The sequence below is a fragment of the Acomys minous genome, assembly GCF_964271855.1.
Source record: "Acomys minous genome assembly, chromosome: 2".
NCBI lineage: Eukaryota > Metazoa > Chordata > Mammalia > Rodentia > Muridae > Acomys > Acomys minous.
This window is the reverse complement of record NC_140484.1, coordinates 94,125,292-94,146,030: the sequence shown is the minus strand read 5'-3', so window position 1 is coordinate 94,146,030 and position 20,739 is coordinate 94,125,292. Positions and strand designations below refer to the sequence as shown.

At 38.8% G+C, this 20,739-nt stretch overlaps 1 pseudogene across 1 annotated transcript; it reads right to left on the bottom strand.

The window, feature by feature from the left end:
* Nucleotides 1-3,898: 3,898 nt before the first annotated feature.
* LOC311578174 (heterogeneous nuclear ribonucleoproteins A2/B1-like) lies at nucleotides 3,899-16,736 on the bottom strand (annotated as a pseudogene). Its single transcript has 2 exons — nucleotides 15,720-16,736; nucleotides 3,899-4,018 (listed from the first exon to the last, which is right to left on the bottom strand). The product of its transcript is annotated as a heterogeneous nuclear ribonucleoproteins A2/B1-like (transcript).
* Between the last annotated feature and the right edge of the window lie 4,003 nt (nucleotides 16,737-20,739).

The window sequence follows — 20,739 nt, the reverse complement described above, 5'->3', positions numbered from 1 at the left end:
AAATAAATAGAAACCCAAATTATCAAGTGTACTTCCTTATTTTGTTGTTTGAGAGCCTCTTCACAGATGCCATTATTCTTACTGTTAAGGAACAAAGGCTCAAAGAAAACTGTTGTATAAAGAGGACAATTAAGGACCTGAAAAACTATTGCACTATACTTTTCAAATAATTATATTAGTGTCAGTTAAATAAATAACATGCATCTTTGATATGCACTATAGAATATGTAAGTTAAGGAATATGGTAGTACCTTAATAACTGTTGGTGAATTAAAAATACTTTAATGTTTTTAGACTTTGTTATAATAAGAAGTGGGTATTTTTGGGTTCATAAATATTAAACGACACACATATTTGCCTAGGATCAAATGCCAATGCAATTGTCAGTTAGGCAAACTGAATACATACAATTATAGATAACAAAATGACTTTATAAGAAATTTGGCCTCATGTTAAATTTATGTACCCAGTAAATAAAAAGGCAAAAATATTGCACAGGAGAAATATCAGGAAGAAGTGACTTCTAATCTTAGACTGGGGAGCAAGGAGGAAGTAAGAAGGAGGTCACTTTGGAGGGACCAGAGGGAAAAAACCAGTATTGATGTAATTGTATTTTGATTATTATATATGATAATAGCAACAGTAAAATATGAATAAAGTAGCCTAAAAATACCCCAAATTCAAAACAGGTAAAATATATACTAGGAAACAAAATGGTATGGATAAAAACACGGAATCAGATTCTTCTTATCATCCAAAAAATCATAAGCTTGTCATAGTCAAGCAGAAAAATAACTCATGAACCCCATTTTCCAATAGAGTTTCTAAAGAATTTTGAGGCTAAGTTTTAAGTTCTCACAGTCGTGAAAACTTACTTAAGGTATAATGTGCCTTGTATTATCCATATTCCTTTCTTTATTACATAGTATGTTCTTTTAAAAAGTTTATTAAATAGTCACACATGCTCATGTGTTTGGAGCAAATCCAAACTGATTGCCTTCTCATTAATTCTCCTATCCCCTCCATTTTTCTCTCAACTTTATGCTCTCTCTCTTCCCTTCCCTCTCTTTCTTTTTCTCCCTTCCTCCTTCCCTCTCTCCCTCCCTCCCTATCCTTTTTTCCCTCCTTCCATCTTTATGTCTCTCATCAGTTTAGTGATGCCACCATGTGCTTGGGTGTGGGACTAACTACTGGAGCGTGGGTAAACTCTCAGGACTTGCATCCCTGAGGAAAATGGGCTCTTTCTTCCCAGGAGCCATCAATTGCCAATAGCTCCACAAATAGATGTGGGATTTCATGAAATACTCTCCACCCATTTCCCCATCAATGTTGAGATTTTGAGTAGCTTAATCTTGTGAAACTCCTGTACATATAATACCAACTGATGTTTTTTTATGTGTATAATTGTGCATTAGCTAAGTACCCTTTCCCCCCACTACAGACATCAACTACCTCTGGGTCTTGCAACCTTCCTGTCCCTTCGCTCACAGTGATGCCTGAGTCTTGAGCTTCCTTTTTTCTTTTCCTTCAGGAAATAACTATTAATGTAGAAACCTACATTGGGTAATCTGCAAATAATAAAAGACTGTGGCATGCTCAGATCTAAATAGGACATACACAACATGTTCTTGACCTCTCCTTATTTTCCGAACCCTATAATAGGCGCTGGGGTTGGCTTTATCTAAGGGAGTAGATAGTCAAAGGTGTGTGCTTTAAATTATTATTAAAGAGGTAGCTTAAATAAAAGATTGTATAGTAGTAAATGTGAATCCATATGAGGAAATATATGCAAACCTAAGAGAAGTATAAAATGTAAGATCATGTACTGAATTTGTTTTATCAAAGAAAGGAACATGAACTATTATTTCAAATAGAAAATTAGAGTAGTCATAAATATAGAAGCATAAACATTACTTCCTACTTCTACAAAACAATATGCATTTTTACTGTAAGACAAGGAATATTTAGCCAAATTGAGGAGGATTTTATGATGATGATAATGATTATTATATTATTATCTTTAGAAGTTCATATTAATTCATAGGCAATAGGAAAACAACCATCACAAATATGTATATCTTTGCATCAGTTAATATTACAAAGAGTAAAACAGAGACACTAAAAGTGTTTTTGGGATGCTGGTTGTGTCATATAATTGTGGCAGAGACTTAGGGAGTAAAATTATAAAGCTGAAAATGAAGTTGAGAACTAAAATGCACTGAATAATTCTGCCTTTAGTCACGTTTCAATTTGGCTTTAAAGTCCTCCTGTGGTGACTGGCTGCTGTAGCACATGATCGTTCCTAACATCACCAGTTCATGCTCATCCTGTTTGATTACATCTTCACCAGCCTTTTGTTTTCCATGGTTTCTTTCACTGCCCAAGCTTGGCTGTTCTGGAACCTACTCTGTAGACCTAACTGGCTTCAGACTTTTGTGTGCTGGAATTTAAGGTATGCACCACCACACCTGGCCCTATGTTTTTTTTTAATTCCTATTCACAAGTTCGAAGCTCAGCTGGGTGAGGTCGTCCCCTGAGGCCACCGCTTCTATTATCCCATTTAAAATCAGGTGCTCCTTTAGTCTGTTTATCTTCTTGAACACAGGACTTAGCTCCATTCCACTTCCTGTTGCCCCTTTTCTCCTCAATCTGTAAATTTTGCATTTTCACTTGCGTGGCTTGCTCCTTTTCATTATAAATCTTCCTAAGAATGAACACTAATAACCACACCACAAAGCCAATACTAGGCTGTTTGGAAATTTCTTCTGCCAATGTAATTAACCCAAATCTTTTCACTTTAGCCTCAGGCAGACTTTTCTGACAGGGGCAAAATCAGCCACATTCTTCACCAAAATATCACAAGAATGAACTCTAGGCATCATACGAAAATTCTTCTCCTTTAAAATCTCTCAAGCCATCTCCCCACAGTTCAAATCACCCTCAGTACTAGTGTCTTCCATGTTCTTACTAGAATGGCCTATTAAGCAGCACTTAAAGCATCTCACTGCTTTCCTAACCCCAAGTCCCCAAATCCATATTCCTCCAAACAAAAGCATCATCAGGTCAGGCCTATCATAGCAATATTCCAGTCCCTGATACCAACTTTCCACGGATAAATTTGTAATATCCATTAATGCACAGAGTGACCTATTTCACCTTCTGGAATGTCAAATATTCATGAAATTGACCCACATCCATAAAATAACCAATTTTCTTCACTTACATTTTTGCAACTCTTTTTTTTTTTTTTTTTTGGTTTTTCGAGACAGGGTTTCTCTGTGTAGTTTTGGCTGTCCTAGACTCGCTTTGTAGTCCAGGCTGGCCTCGAACTCACAACGATCCACCTGCCTCTGCCTCCCGAGTGCTGGGATTAAAGTTTTTCTCTGCAGCCACATTCTCTCTGCATGATTTTCCCATGCTGAGTTGATTGGACCAAGTATGTAGCTTGACAGAAGGTGGAACACATAGCTCTATCTAGATTACCCAAAGTGTTAATAATGTCCAGAAGAGTATCACTATAAATAAAGATTGCATCAATATATGTAAAGCATGAATGGACACAGGACATGACCTGTCCCTGATTTCTAAAAAAATAAAAAATAAAAAAAGAAAAGAAAAGAAAAGAAAAGAAAAGAAAACCTATACAGCTTGGAGTTGAAGAGAAATAGCCAATACTTAATTTTGAGAGATACAGAGACTAGTGAGAAACATCTCAGCATTTTAGGTATCTTATTCCTTAAAAAATTCTTCTTGAGATAAATTTCTTCTTGGGCTTGCATGAACATTTTCCTCTAAGATATTTCCCCAATGTGAGTCAGCTGGCTTGGATTGGCTTCTACTATAAATCTCCTAAATAATATATGTCTAATATGAGTCCCATAAGTAATTTATCCACATCTTAAATTCTGCAAATCAGCAAAATAGCAATGGCTGCAATTGTAAAGTCATTTTTCAAATTCTCTATACTGTAGGAGACAGCAAAGCAGTGCAATTGTGCAAAATGCATTTCCAGTGCATCCTTAAAATGAGAAAAATCATCATTATACTTATATAGAAAAAAAGGGAGAAACTACTCTGTAGATATGTAATATAGCAGTCATTAGAATAGAATTCCAGTTCCAGAGTACCAGTATTTCTTTCTTTAAAAATTTATTTTATTAGTTTATTCAGATTACATCTCAATTGTTATCCCCTCACTTTTATCTTCCCATTCCTCCCTCCCTCCCTCTTTCACCCTTTTCCCCTCCCCTAGGTCTGTGACAGAAGGGGACCTTTTCCCCCACCATATGTTCACAGCCTACCAAGTCTCATTCTGGTAGCCTGCTTATCCTTTCTCTGAGTGCCACTAGGCCTCTCCAGCAAAGGGAAGTGCCTTTCTTTTCTTTAGTTTTCTTCTCTTTCTTTCTTTCTTTCTTTCTTTCGTTCTTTGAGTATCAGTATTTCAATGATTATAATTTTTGTAATTTGGACAATTTATCGAATAGGTTTTGTCCATCATCTCATTTCTTTATAAAATAGAAGTGATAAAAATATTTCCAGACTCCCTCTTTAGATAGTGCCTCCAAACTTACAACACTAATCCTATCTACACTATAAATACAGACTAGCAATGCTTCCACACTGTTGTTTGAAGGGTTGCCCTGCCCAATAGTGAACACCCAAGTCAGGAAACATCTTTAATTTCTTTATCAATGAGTGGTATATCTTACAAGATGACTTCCAGGGAGTAATGCTTATAGATTAAGGTTTGTTAATCCTGAAACTGTGCCATTTTCCTTGGAATCTACCATAGCATATGTGATAGCAGAGAAAATCAGCTTGCACAGTTTCTCACTCCACCCTATAGTAAACATTGCAATAATTTTAAGTCACTTATATAATTTCTTCTCTGTCAACAGAGTTTTTTTTTGGTGAGAAAAAAACATACAAATGTAGGGAAAATAACAGATGTGTTAGCTTGAGCATATTGATGAGACACTCTTCACCACTGCTCTTTCCTAGTGGAATCTTGAGAAGTGTGGTAGATAACGAAAGTGATGATAATTGTAGCATGTGAAGAATACTGTAGATCAGATGTTTTACTGTTTGTCATGCCCTCCTATGACAGTGACAGTATAAAATTCTAGCTTAAAACTAATAATTTTAAGGGATTTATTACTCTTAAAATGATAGCTATTTGTTGGTTTGAATAACGATATTTTTCTGATAAAAAATAATCTAGGGAGCCAGGCAGTGGTGGTTCATGCCTGTAATCCCAGCACTCAGGAGGCAGAGGCAGGTGGACGTCTGAGTTTGAAGGCCAGCCTGGTCTACAAAGTGAGTTCCAGCACAGCTAGGGCTATACAGAGAAATCCTGTCTCAAAATCAACAACCAACCAACCAAACCAACCAAACCAAACAAAAATAAAAACAAAAAATCCTTACAAAAACAGAAACAAAAGAACCTTAAAGGAGAAAGGCCTTATTTGGGTTTACAGTTTGAAGTCACATCGTGAATGTGAAAGCATGGTGGCAGGGCCAGGAGGCTGCTGATCACATCGCATCCATCCTCAGACAGCAGATAGGTGAATGATGGCGTTTAGCTTTAGCTTCTTGTTTTGTCCAGCCTGGGTCTTCAACCCATGGAATGGTGCCCTTCCACTTAGGGTGAGTCTTCATTCCTCCGTAGACATTTCTGGATATTGTCATACTGGCTGGCATGCTGTGAAGTATGTTTTCATTGTGCCTTTAAATCCAGTCATGTTGACAATGAAGGTTAAGCAGAACACTGAACAGTCCCTTCACTGCAGGAATTACGTAGTGTTGTGCCCATTTCAGAAGACCTCCCCCTGGAGGACCACCAGGAGATGAAACAGATGCAAGAACAGGAGGATCTTTATTCGCAGCTTGAGCTGGGCTCCAACTGTCACCAATGCAGTCTGGAGAAGAGTCCTGAGCTATGAGCTGAGGGTAATTTATAGGTCCCTTTCCCTCCCAGAGTGCCTCAAGCAGGGGAGTTCTAGCCTGTCAAGTGCCTATTGCTTGAGATACAAAAGGAGATATTGTGTTTTAAAATGATTGGTTGTAAGAGGGCGCCCAAATCACAAATGATTCCGGTTTTCTTTGTTTTTGTTTTTGTTTTTTTTCTGTGGGCTGGTTTCCTAGCAAACCTTATCTCCTATGGGAGGAAAGGAATGCAGCAAGGCTTGGTTGCTGGTTCCTCTCTGCAGGGGACCAGATATGCCTCATTATGCTTGGTTTTTCTTTAGGCCTGTTTCTTAAACTTCGTCCCAGTGATCCCGAAATACAATTTTTAATTCTTCTAGTCTCTCAGTAGGCAGTAGGCAAAAAGTTTTGAAGAGAAGAGTGGGTTCAGCAGAAACACATTGTGAGAATGCCTTAACCATATGTGAAACCAACTAGAGGATGGAGAACAGGGAACAATGGGGTTGTGATGGAGGTCATGTGTATAGTTAGCGTGAGCACCACTCTTGACATTAAAGAGTTAAAAAAGAAACGTGGCATACAACAAGGAGAGAAAATAAATAAGAAGTGAAAACTCAACAATTCAACAAAAAAAGAAACTCAACAAAAGACCTCACTTTAGAAAGACGTGTATTTTGTATTTTGCTGATTATAGCATTCACTAGGTCATAACCATGAATAATTCATATGATTTGTTTTATGGTTGTAATGGTATTGGTTAGTTATTTTTTCCAGGATGAAACATTCTCTTTAGGGGAGAGGAGTATAATCGAGTAAACAAAACTCACTAAGCTAAGGAAACTCTTGAAACTAACCCCAATAAACTCACTGGCTCATTAAGACAGACTTGGTGAGATGGCTGTTTTGGTTTTTCCTCAGGGTCCCATCTAGGTACATAGATGCTTGTTCATACCCCTCCCCCCATGTGGTGGTTTGAAAGAAAACGGCCTTCATAGGCTCATAGAGGGTGGCACCATTAGGAAGCGAGGCTTGCTAGACTAGGTGTGGCCTTTTTTTGTGTCACTATGTGGGTTGTCTCTGAGGTCTCATATTCTCAGGTTAGGCCTAGTGTGGCAGTTTCCTTCTGCTGCCTGTAGATCAAGATGTAGAGCTCTCAGCTCCTTCTCCAGCACTGTGTCTATCTGCGTGCCACCATATTTCTTACCCATGATGATAATGGACTAAACCTCTGAAACCATAAAGTAACCCCAATGAAATGTTTTCTTTTATAAAAGTTGCCGTAAACATGGTGTCTCTTCACAGCAATAAAACCCTAACTAAGACACCCTCTTAGAGAACGTAATACATTAAAATAGATAAAACTGGTGAATCATGAAGTTTAAAGTGCTGACAAGAGAGTGTTGTAGGTTCCTGGGTATTGTTGAAAGATCCTGATGCACCAACCAAGGACAATGCATGCAGAGAACCTAGGTGCCCTGTTCAGATGTAGCCAATAGACAGATCATTCTCCACATGAAGGAGGGTTGTGGGGAGAGAAGGGGACTGCCTCTGACAGGGACTCTGGTGCCCAAGATTTGATCACTTCTCCTTGGCAGGGTGGCCTTGTGGGCCACACAGAGAAAGGAGATACAGGACACACTCATGAGCCCTGAGAGGCTGTGGTCAGAGGGCTGGGGAGGAGGCTCCCCCATCAGAGGACTAGGGGAGGGAAATAGGGCAGAAGAGGGATGGAGGGAAGGAACGGGAAGATATGAACAAGGGGGTAACGATCTGGATGTAATGTGAGTAAATTATATAAAATTAAAAAGTAAAATAAGAGATCTTGCTGGTCCTACATCCATAAAAATAAAGGCACAAAAAGCTTTTTAATATTTCAAAGTTTAGGTCTTAGTGGGGGCAGACTGTCAACTAGCTCATCTAAGTTTACCTGGGTACCTAGTCCCATTGAGCTACATGACTAGCTATACCTTTTAGGCCTGCGGTCACGTCAGTATTCTCTTGTGTCTCCTTGCAAGAAGGCTTTCCTCTTTCTTTTTCTCAGTTCTTTCTATCTTCCAGGAAGTCCTTCCTTCCACTTTGATCTCTGCTGGTAGAACAACCAAAACTTACCCACTCCAACCTCAGGGAATGGGACATCAGTCTCTTAAAATTACTTACTGCTGATTTGGGGCATAGGATTCCTTTTGGGGGGGGTGCAACAAAATTGGAAAAATGGTTGTCTTAAAAAGTAAACAATTGACATATAATATGAATAAATTAATAAAATATATTTAAAAAAGTTAGCTGTAACATTTGCTGTCCAGTGTTGGGTGCTGTGAAAGCTCAGGCTTAAGTGAAGTCCAGCTGGAGCAGTCTGTAAGGCTGGATGAATTGAGGTCATCTGGCATCAGTATCTTTCTTTGAGGCTGCCCTGGAAGCCAGCATCGATGAAACAGTATATGAGGCAGCCTTTGAGGCTGAGTCATCTGGGCTACTTGTCTTGTCTTCCTTGGTGTCTTGTCCTTTTGAGCTGAAAACATATAAACTTGCAAGTAATACACAGGTCTGCGATTATATATATATATATATGGAATGTGTAATGAACACAGATCAGTTAAAGATGAATTTTTGCCCTCTGTTTGAGCAGGAGAAAGACATTTGTCATTCTCTGTATGTTAGTGTGGGCTATATAATCAATCTATAGTGAATAATTTTTATCTATGCCGCTTGAAAGGATAGCATGATGAGTCCTGAGGACTTTGCAGCCAAAGATTTATTAGCCATGCGTAGTTGAATTTCTGGTTGGAGATATTTATATTTCCCACTAGTTTCAGAGTTGTTCTATATAGACAGGTTGGCATATACACTACTCATCTAGTATTTTTATTTACTTTTTTCTCCTGTCTATAGCCAAGATTTTCAGGTGGTGTCTCTCTGTAAAATCTGATTTCCAATAGTTTGGGTGGAAGACATTTTCCTGTTAGAACAAATGTAAACTCTCCCCAATGCAATATATCTCCTTTCTTACATTATGAGGATATCATATATACATCATACATACATATATCCATATGTATGTATGTATGTATGTATGTATGTATGTATGTGTATATATGTATATATATATATGTGTGTGTGTGTGTGTGTGTGTGTGTGTGTGTTCCTAATAGAGGGACCATCTATCTATTGTACACATACATAGTATACAAGAAGTATCTGTCTGTCTATAATTGTTTGTCCTGTAGGATTGTAGGATATATCTGGAACACTTTCCATGCTATAATGTCCAAAACCATTTGTAGTCTGCTATCTTTATTGAGCCAAGGTTACTCTGTGCATCCCTGCTGTCTTGAATTTACTCTGTGGATCAGGCTAACCTCAAACTCACAAGGAACCTATCTGTCTTCCCAAGTATTGGAATCAAAGGCATATATTTAATTATTTTTCAATTGGATATATTTATCCTTTTGTTTTTCCCTTTTAAATTAATATCCTTCCCTGTATTCCATTTCATTTAAACTCCTTTCCATCTTTTTTTTACTTTTTATTTCCTTATATTTCTTTTTTACATATACATTCATATTATTTGACATATATACAATAAACTACATACAGCAAGAAGAACCACAAAACAATCAGCAATTACATAAATGTTACATTCATGTTTTGGATATTTGTATTTGGCAACCTTGAAGTAAACTTCTTTCCTATCTTGGTGAGTCTAAAATTCTGAATGTAACCAATATCTATCATATCTCATCTCTATCAACTTAAAATGTCTATCTGGACCTAAAATCATCTTAACCCATAAACAACTAAGCTTAAGTGTGAAACTAAATTATCTGGTCTTCAACCTCATCAAAGACTAGAGAAGGAGTAAAAATTATTTTTAAGTATATTGTACCCATTTAGAGGTTTGGATCTTGGCTCTCTATTTCGTGCTAGGCTAAGCATGGTTCTCCTGTGGGAGCCCAACATCTTAAGGAGACTGGTTGGCTACCCAAAGTAGCATGACACCCCACCTCATGTTAGCTTTCAATAACTCTTGGCATCAGCTTGCATGTTGACCTCCCAGCTTAACTCTGGGTCCTTACATTGACTAACAGAATGTATCATTTCTAGGGCAAAATGCCTTTCGGCACCAGTTCTCCCACGGGATCCCCACATCTTAAGGAGACTGGTTGGCTGCTCAGAGAAGTGTGCCACCCGTTTCTCTTCATATAACTTTAAGACTGATGTATAATGAGTGTGGTGGTGCATGCCTTTAATCTAAGCACTCAGGCAGGCAGAGGCAGGTGGATTGCTGTGAGTTTGAGGTCCAGCCTGGTCTACAAAGCCAGGACAGCCAAGGCTACAGAGAGAAACATTTTCTCAAAAAAACCAAAAAAATTTTTTGATGTATTTATCTTTTAGATCAGTAAGGAAATTATTCTTTATTACTAAGCAAAAACCTACTAAGGAAAAATGTGTTATTTTGAATTTTAGACTATCATTTGTAAGCAGCTTTGTCTTATCAGCAGAGGGTTCCACCCTGACTGGCCTAGAATACACAGATATCCTCCTGTCTCTTTCTCCTGTGTGCTGGGATTAAAAGTCTGTGCCATCACCGCCCTGCTCAAATATTTCACCTCAATTCTAAATCTTTGTAACTCTATAATTTAGAAAACAACAATTTTGAACTGTGGTGACATTCTGAATTTACTTAAAAATCTATAAAATTCTCTTATATTTAGTAACGCCAAACAATAAAAATATCCTTTTTATATTTCCCACTATTAAGGAAAAACAAAAGCATTCAAACAAAGACCAAGCCAAGAAGCAGGAAAAAGTTTAAGTTTTGCGCCAGTTGCGTTATCTCATGCTGCAGCAGCGAAGCCTTGTCTAGTACTCCTTGGAATCCAGGTGTTGCATATGGTATTGGTGGGTCCTGAGCAGGGAGTGCTGACAACCATCTCTGTAGCCAGAGAGCTCTGAGTTCCAGCTGCCAGCAACTTTCTTTTTTTCTATAGGGAAAAGCCCTTTTCCTTCCTCTAGTTTAATTACTTGTAATGTGATATTCCACTCCTCAGTTCTCTCCTCATTTAATAATGTCTATGCTCCTTTGAACTTTCTTACAGAGGGCACAGAAAACTGTGATCATTACTAAGTATATTGTAACTAGCTCCATGGCGGCAGTAACTAAAATGAAACTATACAAGATCCAAGAGCTGGTCTTCATGTGGTTCCCCTAATAAGGGGAGCGGGGACCCAAGTCTCTGACATGGACTCTGTTGCCTGCTTTTTGATTAACTTCCTCCTGGCGGGGCTGCCTTGCCAGGCCACTGTGGAAGAGGAGAAGCTCAGTCCTGATAGGACTTGATGTGCTGGAGTGGGTTGGGAGGCTCTCTTATTTTGAGAGGTGGGAGGTGACAGGGAGGAGAGGAAGGGAGGGACTGGAAGGAGAGGGAGGAGAGGGCTGTGACTGGGCTGTAAAGTGAATAAATAAATAAATTAAAAAAAAAGATACAAGCATCTTCTGCTTTAGTGTTTTCTATTTCACCTGAACTTTGGTCTGCTTTTGCTCTTTTTTTTTTTTTGTCTTTGTTTTTGCTTTTGCTCTTTTTAAAAGAGACTAGGCCTTTTGTTATGCTAGCCTGAATTTCTCTCCCTTTTACCCAAGCCTTCTCAGGCTGTAAGTATGGATTCTATTTGCAGAAAATTGGATGCCAACTTGTTGTACGACCCTAGATGTTATTGAGAGATCCTGGTGGCCTTTCATCCAGAAAAACAAAGACACCAAGAGCTTTTAATGTTCCAAAGCTTAGCCTTAGGTGGGCATCCGGCCACATTGCTAGCTGTACCTTCCAGACCTGCAGTCACAATCATCTTTTTTTGAGGTTCCTTGAGACAAGGCTTTCCTCTTCCTATCTCCCAGGAAGATCTGCCTTCCACTTTTATCTCTACCCAACTTTGTGCTGTCAGCAACTTTTATTATCTTATTAGGGACAGTTTGGGAGGCCAATTTCATACAACATCATCCTTAACATGTGAAAATCTACTCATAGGACGACAAAGATCCTTGCGGGAAAGCGACCAACACTTGAACACATAGTAGCTCCCGATTAACCCCAACAAGAGAAATTCTACTAAATGCTAGGGTATATGGAATATGCGTATTATTATTATGCATGTTTTAGTGAAGTTGATATTTGAGGATAATGTCTTTATTTTCTTACTAAAATTATACAAGAATAGTTGTAGGATGTTTGAGTGATGTGACAGAGATAAGAGATGCTGACGGAAAATTCCAGGTCCTTTCCTTGTCCATTACAAGCAATTTAGTATCCAAGGATCAGGAGTAAATGAGAAAGATCAGTCTTTGCCTTTGTTTAATTCCTGGAAAGAGAATTTCCTTCCAAGCTTTATTAATCTCAGGGCAGGGCAGTGAGCTGAAGTTTCGAATGCCCTGATAAGTGGGATCACACATGACTGAGCTTCCTTCTTTCCCAGAAGTTGTTAGAGTTGTGGGGAGCAGTACATAGGAATCTCAGATTTCTTTTGTTCTTTTCTGTCTCTAAAAATAGCAAGTGAACTTAATGTAATATACTGCTTTTGAATAATTTCTCTTTTTTGTTTGTTTTTCAGTTAGAAAATTGGTAAGCTATACACAGTAAATTTTCTTCGTAGGAATCATTTCTTAAAAACAAATATGCTAAGGTCTTTATTTTTGTGTGCAAAATAATAAAAGCCTTAGTACAATGGATCTTGGAAGAAAATCAGATCCACTTGAGAGGCCTCTTATTTTATATTAGACAAGCAAATTGTAGATGATGGAACTTAGGGCATCAATCTGTTAGTAAACTATATCTTTACTTATCAGCATACATTTGAGAGTATTTAAGTATATATTTTGGGCTTAAAAATAATTATGGCAATTTGTATACTCAGTTGTTCAATATTCTTCCCATTAAAGATGAAATAGTCAATTAGAGAGTAAGACATAAAAATGCAGATTAATTCAAAATAAGTATCAGATAGTGCATGATAATAAAGAAAGTAATTTGAAAGCATTTCATGCCCTTGTTCTAAGAGATTGGCCTTTTACTGACTTCATGGATATCATATTGATCAGCAGCCTGTCAGGAATGATCAAATTATATATTGTGTAAGCAAATGTGGTTCATGAACTTTTATAGTGACCTCTGCTGAGAACATGGCTTCTTTAAAATTTGTTCTCTCACTATGACAGTCTAGTCATGTTACTGAAAATGTTACACTATATGGATAAGTAGCAAAGAAATACTGATATTACTGAAAGTCCCTCTCACCTCAATCTCTGCATCCTTTATCAGGATCCCCAGTAGAAATGAAATAGCACACTAAATATTTATCCATATAATCTATGCAAATTATTGACCTTTCTCAAACTGTTATTTTTTTTTAATCATGGATTATAGTTACACAAAGCACAAGGTAGACAGCCACCGAATGGGATCGATATTATGTTGATTTTGTACAGATTGGAAATTTCTGATAAGAGCAAATAAGAATTTATCACAACTGTAGAATTATTGCAGTTGTACTTCCAGGCTCATCAGTGACCAGTATGTCATATCTGACACATTTTAATTGTATAGTCAGCAAAACTGTAAAATGAGTACAGTATTCTTCATAAAGGGTTGTAAGAAGGATGTAATCTTTTTCTAGGAAAACAAAGAGTATGCCCCCTCCCTGTTTTCCTGATATGGCATTTTCCTCTGAATAAGAAAGGTCATGCTTCATTAAGATATTTTCTTGTTGTTAATGAAGGACAGAAACCTAGCTTTATAGGTATGTTTGCATATACATATGCATACATTACATATCTACTCTTTTTTTTTTGAGACAGAGTCTTACTATATAGTCCAGGCTTGCATCCAACACACAATCCTCCTAACGTCCAACGTCCAAGTCCTGGCAATATGTATGGCATTTTTCTTTATATCATATAATGAAGGACTGTATTTTGGGGCTACATGTTACACATCTAACCGAAACATTTGGTGAACCTCTCTTATATACTGGAATTGTACTCTGTGCAGATTCCTTCTTCACTTAAAATTTAAAAATTTTCATTATTTTTTAAATCAATCCTTTATCCACTTTACACCCTGGCTGTAGCCCCATCCCTCCCCCAACCCCTCCCTCTCTGATTCCTCAGAAAGAGAGAGCGAGGGAGCCCTCCCCCACACCCACCCTAGTTCATCAAGTACTATCAGGACTGAATGTGTCCTCTTTTAAAGACATTGTCTCCATGTGCAATTGCATTTTGTACTGTCACACTTAAGACTTCAATATATGAACACTTTTGGAGGGAGCACAACTTAACTTATCACAACCCAGCTCCCCAACTGCCATCCCTTCATCACTTTGCATAGCTTCAGCCTCCTTTGTGGCCTCTAACGTTACAAGGACCACAGTGGGTGTCATAGAGAACTTTCTGTGATGAACTCTTTCTCTGCTAACTTTCGTAGTTCCACTGAAGGGACACTAGCCCACTTGAGAGTGTAGCTCTGGTAGGCCTTGCCCTTCTCCCTGATTCGCCCTGCCTGGCTAAAAGCCAGTAGATTACAGCCCTAAAGCTAGCCACCAAGGTCTATTCCATTATTTGGCCACTTCCTCGTCCTGAGGCTGACTACCAAGGTCCAAGTATGAAAGGATGAAAGTCCAGCAATAAAAAGCCCCCTTTGGCTCATCTAATTAACATGCTTTATTATAATTAAACACCTCATCCTTACACAGGGTTTCTCCTTCTACCTTTATAAACTGCCATTTGTCTATGGGCCATCTCCTCTCTATCCACAGGCTGTCCTTTTCTTCCCCTTCTCCTTCTTATTCTGTCTTCCGTCTTCATCCTGTATCCCTATCCTCTGCCCTCTGGGGCAAATAAGCATCCTTTGTGCTGGGAACTTGGTCTTTGGCATCCTAATGGATACTTTTCCTTTCATCCATCATATCCAGCATTCTGGAAAAAATCATCTAAAACTCAAAAGGCTGGAATTTCACTGATTATAAAATAATGGCTCTTTTTCCCTAGCAAACTCAGAAAGACATGTAATACAAATGTTACTAACTTTTCATAATTCAGGATTATTCTCCTCTCATAATTTTCACATTTTTTGCCTTATTTATTCTCACTGTCTTGGTGCACCAGGTAAAAATAAGCACGTTCATATGTTATAGCCGTGCTGGCTGCAGCCATTGCATTATACTACGTAAACATGTTAGCTGTTTTTTAATGTTAAAAATTCCTTAATTTTTTATTCCTGGCACCACTATCACAATTTACAGGGCAGTGTGCCTGATGTGATGAAAACAAAAAGATGAAGCAATGCTACAACAGATAAAAGACCCCAGGAATGTACATTTAATTGATACTACATTGCATTAGTCAATAGCTGCATTTTTTGCAGACTATGGCTATGACAGTCCTGAACAAGAAAGGCTTCCTGTTTAAGATGCAGTAATTTTTCTGACTATGGATCATCGCTCCTTCTGTGGAAGATTTTTACAGTTCCTCTAATGAGTTTGGGATGACTGCCTCAAAGTAACCTGCAGCTTTCCTGACAACTCCCCCCTTCTCTTCTCTTCTCTTCTCTTCTCTTCTCTTCTCTTCTCTTCTCTTCTCTTCTCTTCTTTCTTTCTCTTCTTCTTCTTCTTCTTCTTCTTCTTCTTCTTCTTCTTCTTCTTCTTCTTCTTCTTCTTCTTCTTCTTCTTCTTCTTCTTCCCTCTGTCTGTGTCTGTCTGTCTGTCTGTCTCTCTCTCTCTCTCTCAGAACAGTAGCCCTTTTCTGCTACTTTTTTAAACCTTCTGCTACCATATCCACCACTTCCATCACCAGATCCATAGCCACCACCATAGGGAGTGGCTGAGTCTCTTCCACCAAAACCGCCCCCCTTCATGGGTCCATAATTTGATTGCTGTTTCCCACTATAATTTCCAAAGTCATTATAGTTCCCACCACTATAGTTACCTCCACTAAAATTTCCTCCTCCGTTGTAACCACCATATCCTCCTCTTCTTCCACCATATCCACCACCTTTGTTTCCATATCCTGGTCCACCACCACCATAACTTCCTCTACTACTGTAACCAGGACCACTGCCATAGTTGCCACTGTCACCTCCAAATCCATTATATCCACCATCACCACCTCCATAACTAACTCTGCTACCACCACCTCCACCACCATTACCTCCTTTCCCACCAAAGTTTCCACTATGATCCATAAAATTGCCATATCCACCTCTACGGCCTCTCTGTGATTCAGCAGACTGCATGTCTTGTTTAGAAATGACCTTTTTCCATTCATAATTATGCCCATTAATAGTGTGGTATTTCTGAACAACAATTTTATAAACTGTGTCATGATTATCAAAGGTTATAAGAGTAAATCCTCTCTTTTTTCCACTCTGCCTGTCTTCCATAACTTATATGCTTTCAATCTTGCCATACTTTTCAAAGTAGTCTCTCATTCTTCTGTATTGTCTTTAATACCACCAATAAAAATTTCCTTTACCATTCAATGGGTACCAGGCTTTACAGAATCCTCTCTAGAAACAGCTCTCTTTGATTTCACCACATGTCCATTGACCTTGTGTGGCCGAGCACACATTGCGGCATCCACCTCTACAACCCAAGAGTAGGTCACAAAACCAAAGCCCCTGGAACATTTTGTTTGGGGATCTCTCTGTAAGTTTGCCCCATTTCTCAAAGTGTTCTCTTAAGCTATCATCTGTGGTTTCAAAGCCCAGGCCGCCAATAAAGAGCTTCCTCAGATCTGTCTGTTTCCTTCGGATCATGGCCTTCCACATTGAGAGCGGACTTGCCTCTTCCAACTTGAGTTCAATATGGGACCGAGACCATGTTGGCTTTCTTAAACAACTGCTCTTTAAATAATTACTCTTTCCTCCATTAATTAGTTAACTAACTTTACATCCCTATTGCAGCATTCCCTCCTTCCTCTCCTCGCAGTCCCTCCCTCTCATCTCTCTTTGTCCCCTCCACTGCCCTTTCTCCTCAGAGAAGAGGAGGCCTCCCATGGCTATCAGCCCACCTAGGCAGTAGGGACTAGGCACATCTTCTCCTATTGTGGCTAGACAAGGCAGCCCAGTTGGGGGGAAGGGATCCAAAGGCAGGCAACAGAACTTGAGACAGTTTCTGCTCCAGTTGTTAGGGGGCCCACATGAAAACCAAGTTGCACATCTGTTACATACATGTAGGGGGTTTAGGTCTGCCCCGTGCATGCTCTTTGGTTGGTGGTTCAGTTTCTGTGAGCCCCTTTGGGCCCAGGTCAGTTGATTCTATAGGTTTTCTTTTGTTGTCCTTGACGTCTCCATCTGCCACAGGATTCCCCAAGCTCCACTTAATGTTTGGCTGTGGGTCTCTGCATCTGTATCCATCAGCTGCTAGCTGAAACCTCTCAGAGGAGAGTTATGCTAGGTTCCTGTCTGCAAATAAAGGAGAATATCATTAATGGTGTCAGGCATTGGCTCTCTCTCATGGGCTGGGTCTCAAGTTGGGCCAGTCATTGGTTGTCTATTCTCTCAACTTCTGCTCCAGGCAGTACACATTTTGGGTTGAAGGTTTTGTGGGTGAGTTATTGTTCCCATCCCTCCTTTGGAAGTCTTGCCTGGTTACAGGCGGTAGCCATTTCAGGTTCCGTATCTCCTGTTGCTAGGAGTCTTAGCCAGGGTCACCCTCATGGATTCTTGGGAGTTTCCCTTGTCCTAGGTTTTTGGCTTGTCCCAGAGCTGCCTCCGAGTACCAATTTCAGTTCTCTTTCTTAATTCTCTCTTTCTCTCAGTCCTCCCTGAACTTGATCCTTCCTGTTCACCTTCCTACCCCATCCTACACCCAGTTCCCTCTTTCCATACTTTATTTTTTTTCCTTTTTTAAAATTAATTTATTCTTGTTACATCTCAATGGTTATCCCATCCCTTGTATCCTCCCATTCTTTCCTCCCTCCCATTTTCCCCTTATTCCCCTCCCCTATGACTGTTCCTGAGGGGAATTACCTCCCCCTGTATATGTTCATAGGGTATCAAGTCTCTTCTTGGTAACCTGCTGTCCTTCCTCTGAGTGCCACCAGGTCTCCCCCTCCAGGGGACATGGTCAAAGGTGAGGCACCAGAGTATGTGTGAAAGTCATATCCCACTCTCCATTCTACTGTGGAGAATGTTCTGACCATTGGCTAGATCTGGGTAGGGGTTTAAAGTTTTATGGCTTGTATTGTCCTTGGCTGGTGCCTTAGTTTGAACAGGACCCCTGTGCCCAAATCTGCCTATCATAATGTTCTACTTGTAGGTTTCTAGGACCCTCTGGATCCTTCTACTTTGCTATTCTCCCATGCTTCTCTCATCTAGAGTCCCATTTTAGATGTCTATTTTATTTCTCCTTTTGAATGAGATTCAAGCATTCTTCCATGGGGCTTCCTTGTTGTTTAGTTTTGTTGGGTATGTGGATTATAGCATGGTTATCCTGTACTTTATGGCTAATAGCCACTTATAAGTAAGTACATGCCATGTGTCTTTCTAGGTGTGGGCTACCTCACTCAGGACGTTGAAAGGATTTCATATGTAATTGAGATTTATTGGAGGATATTGGAAATTCAAAATAAAAGGCTTAGAAAATGAGCATAAGAAAAGTAATTTCAACAGTGCCATAAAAAGGAAATACAGAGATAATGAAAAAATGATGTGGCTAGAAGAACTTAATTGAAATTGTGTATTTAAAATATTTTTCTAGCCGAAGGCTACACAGAGAAACCCTGTCTCAAAAAACAAAACAAAACAACAACAACAAAAGAAAATATTTTCCTGGATTAAACAAATAAACACATAGAGAAAAGAAAAATAAATTGTGTGTTTTTGAACAATTCTGTTTCAAAATTTAAATGCAAAACAACTTCTATTGGTAAAGGTGACAATAAAAATTTTTGTTTTGATTGGTTCAACATAAGATCCAACCAGACGTGGCTAATGGGAATGGATTCAGAGACTCACAGCCAAACATCAGGCAGAGAGAAAGCTCAAATTAGAGATCTTTATCTGGTTTCTCCCCTTGAAGGTTGAGGAAGTCCATGGAAGAGGAGGAGGAAGGATTGTAGGAGTCAGAGGGGTCAAGGACAGTATGGGAACATGGTCCATAAAATTAACTAAGCAGGGATCATAGAGGCTTATAGAGACTGATGCAGCAAGCATGGAGCCTGCATGGGTCTGTGCTAGGTCCTCTGCAAATGTTATGGTTGTGTATCTTGGTGTTTTCTGGGACTCCTAACAGTGGAGTGAGGGTGTCTTTGACACTTTCACCTGCTCTTAGGACCCCTTTCCTCCTGTGTGGTTGCTTCATCCAGCCTTAATATGTTTATGTTTAGCTTTATTGTAACTTGTTATGCTGTATTCTGTTGATATCTTTGTGGGGCCTGCTCTTTTCTGAAAGAAAATTGAGAAGGAGGAGTGGATATGGGGGAGAGGGGAGGTGTGTGTGTGTGTGTGTGTGTGTGTGTGTGTGTGTGTGTGTGTGTGTCTGTGTGTGTGTGTCTGTGTGTGTGTAAATGGAAGGAGCAGAGGGAGGGGAAATGCAAAAGGATGTATTGTATGAGAGAAGAATAAAAAATATGAGAAAATGATTTATCATTTCAAATAATTACTTCTGTGTGGTAAAAAATTTAAAATACTGATATTTATTAAAAAAAAGAAATCAAGCCAGATGAAATCCCAGCACGGATGATGAAAGCATTCAGAAATTCCTACCTCTCCCTAAGGAGCTATTGGCAGAGATGTAGTTGATGGCTGCTGGAAAGGAGGAAGCTTTCTTCTTGAAAATAGGCCCTCAGAGACAGCCTGTGTTCTAGCAGGTGGCCCTAGCCCCATGTGCACCCTGGCAGCACTAAGTGGACTCAGCGTTTTAAAAAATAGAGCACATGAAATCGAGAGAAAATATTGATAGAGGAGATAGTGGAGGGATTGGAAGTGAGGGAATAAAATTGGGTTTATCAAAACACTTTAAATACATGCTTGAAACTCTCAATAATAGCTAAAGAAGTAAATTGATCCAAGAGAAATGTGATCAAATGTGTTCTATTAAATTTCAACAAAACTTTGAGGTTATATTTCAGAGCAAAATTTGAATGTTTGAGGTCATGTGAACTACCTTGGAAGAATGTTCTATGTAACTTTGATCTACTCCAATATTGTCATACAGTTTAGTTAAGAATGTATATTTTGTTTGTGATAGTGATATTTTAAAGCTATCTTATAGTAGGCTGAGCAGCTAAATAATTGATGATTTTTACTTTCATTTAGAAAATGGCTTCTCAAAATCTTAGGTATTAATCATTCTCAAACCAATCATATTTATGAGAGCATGAACTATTTTCAAAAATAGTAATTATTTTTTGATCCACAAATAATGTGTTGCTACCCACTGTCATCTCCATAACAATTCACCTGAAGTCCATCTGTCAGGTTACCATGCATTGTAAAACCGAGAAATAAATTGAGATAATGGTGTCTCTCAGACTGACTGATTTTCATTTAGAGACTGGTTAGGGTTAGAGTGTAATGTTATACTCAGTTGTCCCTGCCTCACCACCACAGACACCCCACCATTGCAGAGTACAGGGAAACAATTGTTCAATAATATATATATATTTCAGAAAATGTAAAAAAAATCTTTAAGTATAATTTGTCTTTTTTTCTATTTTTACCTAATTATTACTTTTATTTTTGAAACTATAATATATTTATATCATCACTGAACTCTATTATCTGTTTATGAAACCAGTTGTCTTTGTAGGCTAAACAAAAATAATAC